Below are 14,409 nucleotides of genomic sequence, written 5' to 3'. Positions count from 1 at the left end.
CAACAAATTTAACACATATTCACTGAGTGTCTACTATGAGCCATGCCCTAAGAGTATGGCATTGAGTAAGATGGAGATCTCCCTGCCCCCATGGAATATGGAAGAAAGAAGAAGGAAAGAGTGTGATTTCAGAGAAGGAGAACTATTCTCCTGGAAATAAGACAATATACCGTGATGGAGAATGCCTCCATGAGGCCTCTCTGCTGAGGGGATGTTTCAACTAGAGGGAGAGCAAGAATATGGGCACTGAGATGGCAACCAAGCTAAGCTCTTAGCAGTTCTTGATCCAAGGCTCTCCTTATCTCAAATACATTCAGTGATTCCTTGCCTACAATATTAGGTTAAAACTGGTTTGATGTGTTGGAGGCCTTCTGCAACCTGGCCCTCATTTACTTTCCTGACGTTGTATAAAAGGATCCCAGCTTAAGTGTAAGTAGAATTCGATATGTCTAGGCATGTCTGGCAACAGGGGAGCACACCCTGTCACGAGTCTGTTTGCATGAGGAGTGAGAAACCTCCAAGAAGAAAGCTCATCTTGCTTAAAGGAAGGGCCTGCCCTGTGAGCTTGACAGAGTAATAGATCCTTATCCCTCCAAAGCTCCAGAGAGAGAGGCAGTTCTGTCACTCAAATACCTGGCCCAGATCCACACCTATCCAAGTTCTGGAGATGGGGCAGGGAGCCCTGGAACCCAGGCAGCCCTGCTTGGAACCTTTGTGTAGGAGTAGCCCAGCGAGGAGACAGGCTTCTCCCTGACTTTGCCATTGTCCCTTAGCAACTTGCATTCCTTCAGAGCCACAAAGCAGAAGTGCCCTCCCAGAGGCATTTGGAATGGTCAGGACTTAAGGTGGCTCCAAATAAGCACTGAGGGCTAGAGTCAAGGAAACTAGAGGTACTCTCTGTGTGTCACGCAATATGGTGCCCAGAGTGGTCAGGATCTCAGTAGGAAACACGGTACTTGCAAACGAGAGGACTGAGGGAAATTTAAAGAATGGATCTTTCATGGGGATTTGAGTGGGGTTAAGGAAAACCAGTAAGAGACGGGTGCAGTTCTTGAGGGCTAGGTATCAGCAGGAAGCTGTTACCACCAGTAGGCCTGAAAGGGAAAAGGCAGAAGTGGTTACTGCAACCAAGCACTGGGCAAGAGCTGGAGCCATAGGCCGCAAGACAGAAGCTATCGGCCTGGGTAACGATCGCAGCCACCAGCAAGCTGCCAGCCAGCATGGAGGGAGCCACCTTCCTGCGGCTTGCAAATGCCCAGCAGTGGACAAACCCAACCAGAAGCCAAATGGCAAGGCCATGGAAGGCTAAGCCATCCCTTGAGGTCAACCTCCTGAACACAGAGCAGGATGGAGAAGAGTGAAGAGTACACATAGAATATTCAGTACACTCCATCTCTTAACGCCTACAGGCTGGGGAGGCTTAAGGAAACTAAGTTATACTAATTTCCCCTACTCTTCCCCTCATAAACACTCTCTCTTAGGAACAGAAATGAATAATCCTGTGCTCCCATTCAGAACACAGGACTCAGAGTCAAAGACTTGGGTTAAAATCCCAGCTCTGTCACTGTAGCAGTTTCCTAGGCTGCTGTCATGAGTTACCACAAACTGAGTGGCATAAAATAAGAGAAATTTATTCTTGCCCAGTTCTGGAGGCTAGAGGCACCAAAATCAAAACATATGTTACAGGTACTGTGAACAATTGGTGCATAAATAAACTGTTCAATGGAACAGATTAAAAATCTAGAAAATAAGACCAACTATATACTGAAATTTAGTATATGGCCAAGATCGTTTTTGTTTGTTTTTTGCCAGGAGGTATTCTTCTCTAACCAAGATAGTTTTTTAATCAGTGGAGATAACATGGATTTTTCAATAAATGATATTGGGACAATAGGGTAGCCTTCTGAGATAAAATAAAATATTCATACCTAACACCATACAGAAAAACAAATTTCTGAAAGATCAAACACTTAAATACTAAAAATGAAATCATAAAAGTACTACAACAAACCATGGAATAATTTTTATATTATTACATTTGGGAGAGGCAGGCCTTTCTAAGAATAATACCCATATCAAGAAGTCATTTTAAAACTGTTTAATACTTTTAGTTACATAAATATAGAATGATTTCCCATGGAAACATAAACACCATAAACAGAGTCAACGGACACATGAAAAGCCAGGAGAATATATTTGCCAATCATACCACAGATGAAGGGCTAATTTCCTAAGTATTTAAACAACTCTTACCAATAAGAAAAAGATTAACCCATAGAAAAATGGACAAAGTATAAAGAGAGTCCACAAAAAGGAAACTGTATATGGTTCTTAAAATATAAAAGCATGTGCCACTTCACTTTTAATAAGAGAAATGCGGATTAAAACTACAGCAAAGTACTATTTTTTTAACCTACAGAGGTAAAAAAAAAAAAAAAAAAAAAGTGCTGCAAGAATCAGCAATGTTTGCTAACACACAGTCTTGCCCACTCTCACACCCTGCTGGCATGTTCTCACAACCTCCAAGGACAGCAACTGACAATATCTATCAAAATTTTAACTAGACATACTCCGTGACCCAGCAATCACACTTCTGAGATGTATTTTACAGATATATTCTCACAAATGCTAAATATCCATTTGAGCAAGGATATTCTTTGCAGCATTATTCACTATGGCAGGTTGGAAATTATCTAAATGTGGATGTTCATACAATGGAATACTATCACTCAAAAGAAGTGGGGGAGCGGGGTAGAATTAGGCACCTCTATTTGTGCTAATATGGGACTATCTCCAAGACATGTAAAGGTAAACTTGAAGCCAAGTGTGAGGAGGGAGAGCTGGAGGAAACTCTCTGCTGCTGGCTGCCCCTATTCAAGCCAAAGCACCCACATCCCCAGGCACAGCGTCTGCTAAGGAAGCTAAAGTTTCAGGTCACTTGCAGAGGCCCCTGCCAAGGCCCTGGGAGGGGACCCAGCAGTGTGTTCACATGGTCCTGTGCTTTTGTAGAATTTGCAAAAGATATTTTAATCACATTGTTCAAGATGACAGTGTCTTTCTCTTCCAACTTCTGCTCTGTCACACATCACCTTGTGTCAAGTGGCACTGGAGCAGCCACAGGCTTTTCTGGGACCTAACTGTGGGGAAGGTAGGTTAGAGACACATTCACTGTGGGTTCAGTGGGATGTGTTCACATAGTTTGCAGTAACTTCCATGTATACTTATTGTTTGCCATCCTGTGCTGAAAAGCCTCTCAGATATATTCCTATTGTCCACTGTGCCACCTCACCTGGGATGGCCACACAAAGGTAGAAGTCATAAAAACTGCATGTCGGGAAGTTTATTAATTTTTTAAAAAATACCTGTTATTTTTCTGAAATTTAGGGTATTTTTGGTACTTATCAGTTTTTTTTTTAAATGTGTAACTTGGTTTGTTTTTGTTTTTGTTTTCTTGGTTTTTTTGAGACGAAGTCTCGCTCTTGTCCCCCAGGCTGGAGTGCAGTGGCACAATCTCAGCTCACTGCAACCTCCACCTCCTGGGTTCAAGTGATTCTCCTGCCTCAGCCTCTTGAGTAGCTGGGATTACAGGCACCTGCCACCACGCCTGACTAATTTGCATTTTTAGTAGAGATGGGGTTTCACCATGTTGGTCAGGCTAGTCTCAAACTCCTGACCTCAGGTGATCCACCCGCCTCAGCCTCCCAAAGTGCTGGGATTACAGGTGTGAGCCACTGTGCCCAGCCGATTTTTCTATTTTTTATACCAAAAATTAAAAAGTAAAATGCAGAATACCATGTTAACCTTTGTCTTTAATTAAAAAAAAAAAAAAGACCTGACACAGTGACTCATGCACATAATCCAGCACTTTGGGAGGCCAAGGTGGGACCTGGGCAACATAGCAAGACCCTATCTCTATAAAACAAAGAAAAAGAGAGAGAGAGAGAGAGAGAAGAGGAGGAGAAGGAGAACAACAACAGCTACTACTACTGTCAGGAGTGTCCTTCCAATTGTTTTAGATCACTGGAGTCCAAGTTAGAGGACAGGTAACCTGATACTACCCTGTTTGCCCCCTCAAAAGGGAAACTTTTGTTGGTAGAAAACTCATGTTCAGCACTTTATAGTGGCCTTTTGTCTCCCCTACAGAGTCCTCAAAGTCAGAGTTTCTCATATATACCTTAGTGGTTGGCTTCTCATCTCTCTTCAGTTATATTAAAATGGACAGATTGTCTCTAGTGTTTCACTACTGGCAAACAATCCTATCATGAACATTTATGTACATACAGTGTTTCACGCTAGTGCCAGGTGTTTCTGTAGGACAGATTCCTAGAGGCAGAATAATTGCATTAAAGGCTGTGCACACTTAGATTGTTCTCCAGTATTGTGGTTCACCCATACCATGGTAAATTATGTGGCCAATAAAAATCGTGAAGTAGGGGATAGAGCAATTCCTAAAGGAGGAGGGTGGTGAGGAGCACAAGGGCACAGGCTGCAAAACAAGATATATGGCATGCCTTTAAGATGAGAGTGAGTAGGGAGGACAAGAGGAGGCTTCCACTTCCTGCTTCAGAGTCCTTTATTTTTTTCCAGAATTTTAAAAATAAGCAGATACTATCCTTATAATTTTTTAATATTAACAGAAAGAAGGTACACCTGTTGTTACACAACTATATCAATACTTACAGGGGAAATTCTTCTTCTGTTATCAGGAATGTTCTAACTTTACATGAAGAGGCTGGTCCCACCTCTCTCTGGGACTTGCTTCTGAAACAAACATTATCCCCGGGACTTTAGAATTACTGTTTATCTTGGCTTGAGCTGGCAAAGAGAGTCTGCCCCCGACATCACACCAGATACGGTGATTTCTGCCTTGCCTCAGTGCTGGCATATTTCCAGCCCTTCTTAAAACAAGCCTTGGGGCAGGTTCAGGAGGATCTACTCCTTGGCTGCCCAAGGACACCGGAGGACCCTGGTGGTTCCCACACTTACCCATATTTACTACCATGAGGCACTGCTGTACTTTGGGTGATTCATGAAGACAAAAACAGGAGCAACAATGTTTCAGAGCTCGAAGAGTGTTGGGCTGGGCTTCCAAGCTGTGTAAGGGACATTTTGGGGGAGTATCTGCAGGAGGCTGGAGGTCTGAAGGCGGGTCAGTGAGCACAGCGGATGAAGGGCACATGCCTAGGAGCCACTGATGGCAGGGTGAGGGCAAAAGCTGGTCCCGTGGAGGCTGAGGGGTCTCAGGCCATTAGTAGTCAAGTAGAGAAGGACAGGGAGTGGGAGTTCTGGGGGGTCTCTAGCAAGGGTATGACTAACCAAAGCCACTCTGAAGCTAACCGCCCCCCACTTCTCTCAGCCAGTCAATCATTAAGTCCTGTGAGTTGATTGTTGCTCCCTTCTTCCTTGTACTAAGAAGTGTCCACCATGTGCCAAACCATTCTAGGTGCTGGTGATACATCAGTGAGTGTGTGCCCTGCTGTCACGGAGCCTATGTCTAAAGTTGAAAAAAGCAATTGCATAACTATGTTTTGTGACTATATTGTAATGAAGTAAAAGCAATGCTGTAAGTCCTGCAGTTTTTTAAAAAATCAACTTTATTTACCTGAGTTTCCTAAACTTACCTCAGAAATCATCCTCCTCCTCCATTTTTCGTGTATATAGAATTTATTTCTAAAGTGGTTTTAAGTTTACAGGTAAGCTGAGTGGAAAGGAGACTTCCCATATGCCTCTAGTGCCCACGTGTGCACAGCCTCCCCCACTATCAACATCCTGCACCAACGTGATACTTTTGTTAGAATAGAAGAACCAACGTTGACATAACATTAACAACCAAAGTCCACAGCTTCCATTACGGCCTCTTTTTTTTTTTTTTTTTTTTAACATAACAATGTGTTACCACTGAGACTGGCAGGTATAGGCAGGAGGGAGCCTACAGAGTTTCTTCGAGGGAAGTGGCACACTTGGATTAGTATTCTCTGCACAACCAGTTCACTCATTTCTCCTTGTCTGACCCAAGAATGTGTCCTTATCTTCTGAGTTCCATTTGGTTCAGATGCTACAGACACCTCCCTGGCCCAGGCTGCTGAAATGACTTTAAAACTGATCTAGCAGCCACCAGACCATTCGCCTCCCTCACCCCTATTCAGCTCTGAATCCAGAGCCCTAGTTAATTGAAGAGCATCACTTGCTCTGTGACATGAGCTTACTCAAACTTTTTCAGTAACTCCCCACCAGTGGTTTCCCATGTAATTATCCATAGAGCCCATTTGGTGATGGCAGTTGAATATAGTGGTTAAAAACATAGGTTCTGATATCGGTAGCCCAAAGACTACTACATCCTAGCCCTGGAAATCCCAATTTCCTCACCTTTAAAAAGTGGTAGAGGGGGCCGGGCATGGTGGCTCACGCCTGTAATCCCAGCACTTTGGGAGGCCAAGCCAGGCAGATCACGAGGTCAAGAGACTGAAACCATCCTGGCCAACAAGGTGAAACTCTGTCTGTACTAAAAATACCAAAATTAGCTGTGTGTGGTGGTTCATGCCTGTAGTCCCAGCTACTCAGGAGGCTGAGGCAGGAGAATCACTTGAACCCGGGAGGTGGAGGTTGCAGTGAGCTGAGATCGCACCACCACACTCCAGCCTGGGCAACAGAGCAAGACTCCATCTTAAAAAAATAAATAAATAAAGCAGTAGTGGGGAGGCCAAGGCAGGAGGATATTACTTGAGGTCACAAATTCAAGATCAGCCTGGAAAACAAAGCAAAACTCACCTCTACCAAAAAAAAAAAATTAGCTGGAGTGGTGTGTGCCTATAATCCCAGTTACTCTGAAGGCTAAGGCTGGAGGATCATTTGAGCCCAGGCAGTCGAGACTTCGGTGAGTCATGATCATGCCAGTGCACTCCAGCCTGGACAACAGCACAAGAACCCAACTCTTTAAAAAAGAAGTGGTAGAGACTACGACGGAATAGAGATTGAATGTCCAGTCTAAATGGCACAGCAGTTACTCAGCTCCAGTGGCTTGTTGCCAAATCTCCCCATTGTTAAGGAAAAAACATTGTAAACTTGATGTTTATGTGAAATCTAATTTTGTTTTGCTGTAGCAGCTGTAGTAGAGTGCAACATATGACCACAAATTCCTCCCATCTCTCTCTGCCCACCCTTTACAATGTGACATTGCTGCTCCTCCATCAGAGATGAATTCTGTTCCTCCTCCTCCCCATTCTAGCCGGGCCTTGTGACTTGTGTTGGCCAATAAGATGCAGTGGGCATAGCATTTGTAACACTGAGTCGAGACCTCAAAAAGTCTTGAAACTTTGGCTTTGACCCTCTTGGAATGCTCTGCTCTTCTGTAAAGAGGCCCAGGATAGCCAGAAGGAAGGAAATTGAGATACCGGCAGAAAGAAGTCACATGGGCAGACAGAAGCAAACTCATCTCAGCCATTCCAGCCGCCCCAGCTGAGGTTTCACACTTGGGAGTGAGGCTGTCTAGGACCAACTAGTAAACTGCCAACTGAATGCAACCACATGAGTGTGCCCAGGTGAGACCAGGAGGAGAATCACCAGGTTAAGCCACAGAATTGTGAGGAAAAGTAAATCATTGTGGTTTTAAGCCACTAAGTTGGGGTGATTTGTTACACAGCCATAGATAGCAGACAGAAATGAGCCATAGATAAGAGACAGAAATGATTAATGCACCTTTCCAACCAACCAAACAACTCCAGTCACCAGTTAGTGATCTCTTAGGTGTGAACTGCTTGAGGACAGGAATCATATCTTATTGATCTTGGTATCCTGAGTGCCTACCATTGCCTGATAATTAACACATAGTAAATCTTTTGTGAACAAATAAATGAACCTATAAGACAAACTCCTATCACAGCTGCAACAGCCTTGAGGATAGGGCTTTATTGTATGCGCCTTTCTGATCCCAACAGGCACTAACATTTTCTCCTGCAGTTTCTATAATCCTGTGTTAGGGTTCTCCAAAGAAACAGAACCAATAGGAGAAACAGAGAGAGAGAGAGAGCCTGATTATGGGAATTGGCTCATGTGATTAGGGAGGTCAGGAAGCCCCACAATCTGCTGACTGCAAGCTGGAGAACAAGGGAAGTCAGTAGTGTAATTCAGTCCAAGTTTGAAAGTTATTTCAGTAGCCTGGAGAAGGGCGGTGTCTGTAGCATCTGAATCAAATGAACCTCAAAAGATACGGACACATTCATGGGTCAGACAAGGAGAAGTGAGTGAACTCATTGTGCAGAAAACACTAATCTACGTGTGCCCTTCCCTCAAGAATCTGCAGCTCTGATGTTCAAGGGTAAAAGAAGATGGATGACTGGGCTCAAATAGAGAGAATTTGCCCTTCCTCTACTTTTTTGTTCTATTCAGGCCCTCAACGTATTGGGTGATGTGGACCCACATTGATGAGGGAAGATCTTCATTTAGTCTACCAATTCAAATGCTAATCGCTTCCAGAAACACTCTCACAGACGTACCCAGAAATAATATTTTACCAGCTACCTGGGCATCACTTAGCCCAGTCAAATTGACACATAAAATTAACCATCACAAATCTTTATTTAAAAAAAGTTTGTTCAGTGATGAAGTAGTGCAAATAGAATAACAAAATGGAGTGGCTAATGAACAATGGAGCCAAAAAGAATTGTGACATTTTGCTACATCTTGGGAGAACAAGAGAATTGTTTGCCTTGACCTAATACAACCTCAAAGAAACAATAGGGAGTCTTGATGGAGGCAGAAAATGAAGTGGAGCCAGATCCACCCCAAAGTGGGAAACCCCAAACCAGGCAGGACTATGAGCAGTAGCCAATGGGTGCTAAGTTAGGAAGTGTCTGAATTTGGAGAATGGAGAAAATAATACAAACACAACACAAGATAAAATTGAGGCTGGGCACAGTGGCTCATGCCTGTAATCCCAGAACTTTAGGAGGCCAAGGTGGGCTGATCACCAGAGGTCAGGAGTTCAAGACCAGCCTGGCCAACATGGTGAAACCCCGTCTCTACTAAAAACACCAAAAAAAAATTAGCCAGGCATGGTGACATGCACCTGTAGTCCCAGCTACTAGGGAGGCTGAGGCAGGAGAATCACTTGAACCCAGGAGGCAGAGGTTGCAGTGAGCTGAGATTGTGCCATTGCACTCCAACTTGGGCAACAGAGTGAGACTCTGTGTCAAAAAAAAAAAAAATTGAAATTTACCTACTCTGTCTTGGAAAAACCTTTCATGCTAGTGACTGGGGGTTGACAAAGTACCAAGGCTGATGGAGCCCTTGGGCATCTGTCTTCCTCTGCCCTTTGCCATCATGGATGAAGAAGACTTCACTCGAAGGCTGAGCAGCATCTTTCAAAAAAAAAAAAAGAATGCAGTAGGGAAAGGGAGTGCGTGGGGGCTAAAAACCAGCCTCATTCTACGAACACTCAGCCTATATTCCCCTCCCTGACTCTAACTTTTGCAGAGAGGGCTGGGGGTGGGACATGCATGTCCTATATTCTATCAGGCCACCCTGAGTGGGAGGGTCCCCTTCTGCAGGCTCCTCTGCAGGCTGTTCTTTTGAAACATAAACTCCTAAGTGTTAGAATTGGAAGGGATCTTAGACACTGGATCAATCCAACCCCATTCATTTTACTACTTAAGAAGTAAACAGTGCCCAACTGGGAGCATGAATCCCAGAACCTTTGGTTAAAAGTCTGAAGTTCGATCTCTGGCCTGTCTGGCTGCCTCATTTGAAGACTGCCCTGGATGTTTACTTTTCATCTGATTTCACCCATGTGATAAGGAATTGGCTGCAGTGTTGTGGAAAAGATCGCTGGACCTGGAGTTAGGAAATAGACTTTCAAATCCTAGCTCTATCTCTGGCAAGCTGTGGAACTCCAGACATTACTTACGCCCTCCGTGCCTCAGTTTCCTGACTTGTGAGATGGTAATAATAACGGGACAGACTTTTCAGGATTGTGGGGAGATGATTAAATAAGATGAGCTATGTATGTAAAGGGCTTGTCAAGCCTCCTGGAGCAGATAATACTCCTTAACGTGTTTTCTTTCTTTTTTGTTTTTTTTTTTTTTTTTTTTTTTTTTTTTTGAGATGGAGTCTCTCTTTGTCATCCAGGCTGGAGTGCAGTGGCACAATCTCAGCTCACTGCAACCTCCGCCTCCCGGGTTCAAGCAATTCTCCTGCCTCAGCCTCCCGAGTAGCTGGGATTACAGGCACCTGCCACCATGCCCAGCTAATTTTTGTATTTTTAGTGGAGATGGGGTTTCACCATGTTGGTCAGGCTGACCTCAAACTCCTGACCTCAAGTGATCCACCCACCTCGGCCTCCCAAAGTGCTGAGATTACAGGCGTGAGCCCCAGCGCCCGGCCTCCTTAACGTGTCGTCTTCTTCTTCTTCTTCTTCTTCTTCTTCTTCTTCTTCTTCTTCTTCTTCTTCTTCTTCTTCTTCTGCTGCTGCTGCTGCTGCTGCTATTTTTAATCAATTGCTCTGAGCCTTGGTTTAGGAATGCAGCAAATGTAGAATTAAAACATGTAAAGTGGGTAGGCCATAGTGGCTCACACCTGTAATCCCAGCACTTTGAAGGTGAGGTGGGTGAATCACTTGAGCTTAGGGGTTTGAGACCATCCTAGGCAACATGGCAAAACACTGTCTCTACAAAAAATACAAAAATAATCCGGGCATGGTGGTGCACACCTGTAGTCCCAGCTACTTGGAGGCTGAGGTGGAAGGATTGCTAGAGCCTGGGAGGCCAAGGCTGCAGTGAGCAATGATCATGCCACTGCACTCCAGCCTGGGCAACAGAGTAAGACCCTATTTAAGAAAAAAACATTAATTTAAATTTTAACACTTTTTAAGACTCATGGTTAGGTATTTTGTAGAATGTCCCCCAATCTGGGATTGTCTGGTGTTTTCTCATGAATAGACTAAGGTTGTCGATTTTGGCAGGCGTAGCACAAAGGTGATGCCCTTCTCGTTGCGGTATACGGCAGCACACGATGTCAACATGATTTATCACTGGTGATCTTCATCCTGACCATTCGGTTCAGGTGGTGTTTGTGAGGTTTCTCCACTGCAAAGTTACTCTTTTTCTCTTTCCATAGTCTGTAAGAAGCAGGTCCCCAAGTCCAGAGCACACTCAAGGCAACAGGAAATAAGCTGTACCTCCTGGAGAAAGGGAAATCAAAGAATTTGTGATAGTGTGTGAACACCACTCAGGTATTCACGTATTTGGGGGCAGATACTTGAAGGTTTTGCAAATGTCCTGTTTTTCCTTAAAGTTTTATCTACTGCTTTTAACATTCATCAATGGATCTTGCCTGTAGCAATTATTATTGTGATGATCTAATCGTGATTTTGTATTTTCCTTATTCTTGATACATTTATAATTAGAATTCTTTTGCAAGTAAGATTTATCCCTTCTCTCTCATTTAGTTATTTATTCAATACTTTATTTACATCAGTGTGGATTCATAAAGGTTTATTTTACTCTTGGAGTTATAATCCAATATTATTATCTATTACCATTGCTCAAACTGTTCCAGATTTGGTCATTGGGAGCTCTTTCAAGTTGGCTCCTGTGTCCTTTTGATATGCCCCTTTCCGCCCTTTTTTTTTTTTTTTTTTTTTTTTTAGCACTTCTTTATTTTCTGGCACTACAAGTTGTTCCAGGATCATCTTATGTGTTCCCTGTCCCAGCTCAAGAATTAACCATTTTTCCAAGGAACCCTGGTTCATTTATTGGAGAATGTTATCTAGAAACCAAGGTCTGGATGCTAAGTATTCTTGTTGCTAATGGGGTATCACTTCTTTTAGGCCCTCTTTGCAGACAAAGCTAACAAATATATGTATATATTTTGACATATGTATGTGTGTGTGTGTATATATACAATATCTATATTTATTTCTCTATCTGTGTGTACATACATACACATCATATAGACATCTATGGATTATAAATCTATATAGAGATCTGAGATAAAGGTATCTATATAGATCTATTAAAGATATTCTATACTATTAAGTGTACATATATGTATTAAAATGCACATGAATTCATACTGATATCTCCAGCTCAAATCCAGCGCCACCACCATCCTAACACCCCTCTTCTTTCTGTGACAGTGAGAAACCTGCCTCCCACTAGCGACAATTTATTTACTTATTTGTTCAACACTGGTATGCATAGAAAGCAGTTGTGGAATTGCTGACCTGTAACGGGTTCTTGACAACCCCAAAGGTGGCTTGTACTCAATGTGAACAAAACTGAGTTCTTCCTTTTATAACCAACCCAGACCTCTCTTACTCCTTTTCTCTACTCCTTTCTCTCCCCATCTATACTCTATTGCTGTGATTCACACCAGAAACATGGATGCCATCACTGACATCTCTCTGCCTCCCCTCCCACAGCCAATTACCTCATCTAGCCTTATCTTTCACTTCTTCTCCCCACCCCGCGTGCATGGGCAGGCACACACATGCATGAGCACACACATAACACATATACACACATAATATGCTCCTGCTGCTTTCGTTCTCCAACTGTATCAAGCTTTGGGGCATTGTACATGCTGTTCCATCTGCTTGCAACACTTTTCCTCTTCCCACTCCTCCTTTAATTGGCTAACTTCACGCGTCTACCTCTTTCAGGAAACCATCTGTGACCACTCTCCAAGTCTACGTCAGGACACCTCATTCCCTTGATATTGTGAGTTTCTCTCCTGTTTTAGCATTTATCTTTTTTTTGTTTGTTTTGTTTTGAAACAGGGCCTCACTCTGTCACCCAGGCTAGAGTGCAGTTTCACCATCTGGGCTCACTACAACCTCTGCCTCCCAGGCTCAAGTGATCCCCCCACCTCAGCCTCCCAAGTAGCTGGGACTACAGACGTGCACTACCACGCCTGGCAAAGTTTTGTATTTTTTGTAGGGACAGGGTTTTGCCATGTTGCCCAGGCTGGTCTCAAACTCCTGGGCTCAAGCAATCTGCCCACCTTGGCCTCCAAAAGTGATGGGATTACAGGCGTGAGCCACCGCACCTGGCCACATTTATCATTCTGTATTCGCAATTCTCACTTACTCTTCCAAATACCTGTGAAGCAGCACTTCCCAAATTGTCTCAAGCGTTGAATGAAGTGTGAAGCAGCACTTCCCAAATTGTCTCAAGCGTTGAATGAAGTATCAGTAGAATGTGAGCTCCATGGAGACAAGTGTGTGTCTATTCTGCTCATTGTTGTATCCTCAGTGTCTAGAACAGTGTCTGGCACTCGTAGGTACTAGTTAGTATTTGTTGAGTGAATTAATTAATGTAGCACTCAGCCTCCAAGATGGCCCCATATGACCTTCACTTTCTGGTGTCCCCACACTGAATTAGGGCTGGTCTGTGTGATTAATAGGGTATGGTGGGGGTGACAGTTCCTTCCAAGGGAAGGTTATGAAGTTTCCACCTTGGCTTCTTGGGTAGCTCACGGTGGGGTAAGCCCCAACTACCATGTCATGAGGACACACAAGCAGCCCTGTGGAGAGCACAGAAGGTGAAGAACTGAGGCCTCCCACCAGCAGCCAACACCCACTTGCCAGCCCTGTGACTGAGCCACCTAGAATATGGATCCTCCAGTTCTAGCGACACTTCCAATGACTGGAGCCTCATGAAAGACACCAAGCCAAAACTGCTCAGCCAAGCTACTTCCAAGTTTCTGATCCCCAGAAACTTTGAGAAATAGCTTTTCATTGTTGTTTTAAGTCACTATGTTTTTGGGGTAATGTGTTACATGGGAGTAATTAATGGACACAGTACTGTCCTACAGAAAAGAGCATCATGATTAAATAAGTTTGGGAAACACTGGATTAAACAGCTAAAGGGATTTCTCAGAGGACTCCTCAGAGCTTTTAATATACAATACTCATGGAGAATCCCATCCTCATGTAATGACTTACTTCTTTTTCATCTTATTAACTCTTTCCAGTTTGGAAATGTAGTTGTAAGTAAACCTACAATCGGCCAGCATCCCAAATAAAATAACACCAAGACTGTCTAAGGACAGCAGGACAGGAAGAATCTCTTGAGGATTTGGGCCAGGAATTCCTACTTTTTCCTCCTTCAAAAGTCACCTTTGTCCTGGGAATCCCATGAATTATGGCTGCATCCACCAAGCTGGAATCAGAAGATAATATTCTCCCTTTCACCACTTGGATGGACCCAAACACGGGCACTTTTACTTAACCTTCCATAGCAAAACTGAGATCATAATGACTGACAAAATTTTGCAGGAAACCCAGTTTAGGGAATTGAATTGGGTCCCCAAAATTCCCAAACATATCCCCAAAAGAGATATGTTCAAGTCCTAAGCTCCAGTACCTGTAAATGTGACATTATTTGGAAACATGGTCTTTCCAGATGTATTCAA

Source organism: Chlorocebus sabaeus, chromosome 24 (assembly GCF_047675955.1).
Source record: "Chlorocebus sabaeus isolate Y175 chromosome 24, mChlSab1.0.hap1, whole genome shotgun sequence".
In the NCBI taxonomy this organism is placed as follows: Eukaryota; Metazoa; Chordata; class Mammalia; order Primates; family Cercopithecidae; genus Chlorocebus; species Chlorocebus sabaeus.
The sequence above is the reverse complement of the archived record's forward strand: the minus strand, read 5'-3'. Positions refer to the sequence as shown.